Below are 1,936 nucleotides of genomic sequence, written 5' to 3' on the forward strand. Positions count from 1 at the left end.
CAGCCCAGATCCATTCATCTTGCCCCAGGATTTCCCCTGAGTTCCTGACTCCAGTACCTCCTGGGTTTCTCATTTTGGATGTCCTGCAGATACTTCAAATGCCACTGTCCTCCCCAATTCCTTATCTCAGTGAGTGATACCTACCACTTTCTATCCATCCATTCAACCACTTGGGCCGGAATATGATAGCTATCATATTAACTTTCCATCTCCTTGAAAGAAGCACTGACTGAATCCTGTTAATTTAATCTCTGAAATAATTCTCAACCTACACGCCTCTCCCATCTAGCCCATGATGACTTGGTTCAGATTTACATGGATTCAGAGGAACTATGGAAAACTTCCCTAGGTGGTCTTTCCAACTTATTTCCCTTGCTGCTGCTGCTGCTGCGTTGCTTCAGTCACGTCCGACTCTGTGCACCCCACAGATGGCAGCCCGCCAGGCTCCCCCGTCCCTGGGATTCTCCAGGCAAGAACCCTGGAGTGGGTTGCCATTTCCTTCTCCAGTGCATGAAAGTGAAAAGTGAAAGTGAAGTTGCTCAGTCATGTCCAACTCTTAGCGACCCCATGGACTGCAGCCCACCAGGCTCCTCCATCCATGGGATTTTCCAGGCAAGAGTACTGGAGTGGGGTGCCATTGCCTTCTCCTGTTTTCCTTAAGTCACTCCATATATTGCTACCATAATGTAGCAAAATAAGAGAAGTCTAGAAAAATTCGTCAAGGAGCAGCCTAAACCTAAAACCGCCTCTTTCATATTTTATCACAGGAACCACTGACCGTGAAGCTGATGATGTTCACAGACCTTTACTTGAGGGGGTCCTTCCAATGTCCCTTCTTTCTCATGTTAAATAAATATTTATTTTTATATCCAACTGTATATTCATGATTATGTATATTTTTTCTTAAAGAAAGTCCCTAAAAATACTGCTTATAAAATGTCTTTGGTTCTGGATTACCCCTGTGATTAAGGTTAAACTCCTTAATGTGACCTGGATAATGTGACCTGGTTCATTAAGCTTATCTGACTCCTTGTCTCATATTTTATCTTAAGTGCAACAAATTTAATATTTTACTAAATACCATGTTGGATTGGGAAGATCCTCTGGAGAAGGGAATGGCTCCCCACTCCAGTATTCTTGCCTGGAGAATCCCATGGGCAGAGGACCCTGGCAGGCTATAGTCCATGGGGCCGCAAAGAATCAGACATGACTGAGGGACTAATATGCTATTTCAGCCTCCATGTCTTATGCTGGTCCTTTAGATGGCAACGTCTTTCCGTCTCTTGTTGACTTATGCCAACATAAATCCAACTACAACTTCTATTGGGTAATTTCTCCTCCTTCTAAAAGATTCAGCTCAAGCGCAAAAAGCCTGAGTAGTTTTTGGGTCCCTCACGCCTCTGCCAGTGGATCTCTGTGCTTCTGCAATACCTGGACCTTTCTTTTATCTCCATGGTGACTAAATCTACTGTATGCCTGACGTAGGTGTAAAACAGGAATTTGTTGAGCTGTTGCTGAATTACCATTCTGTAACCTAGGCAAGTTACCTGACCTTGTCAAATCTCCATCTCTATCCTTGTAAACAAGGCTGTTACACCACCTTACAAACTGTAGCAAGATTTCAAATAGGTTATGTAAAATAAAAATATTCAGTATATGTCAAGCTTTATAGTTAACACAAATAGAATTGCATGTATTAAAATATTTTTAGAATCACAGACATCTTCACCTTAAATAACACTGTACGTTTAAATGAAAACTAAATTCTTGAAATCAGATCAGGAAAACAGTAAAAATTATATAGTGGCTCAAAGCATGGACTTTGGGGGCTAGTTGGCTTGGGTGTGAATTTTGGAGTTACCATTAACTAGATTGTATGACTTTAGTTAAAAAGAGAAAAGTGTCCTCTCTGTGCCTCAGTTTCTTCATGTGACGA

The sequence above is a fragment of the Ovis canadensis genome, chromosome 18, assembly GCF_042477335.2.
Source record: "Ovis canadensis isolate MfBH-ARS-UI-01 breed Bighorn chromosome 18, ARS-UI_OviCan_v2, whole genome shotgun sequence".
NCBI classification, from domain to species: domain Eukaryota; kingdom Metazoa; phylum Chordata; class Mammalia; order Artiodactyla; family Bovidae; genus Ovis; species Ovis canadensis.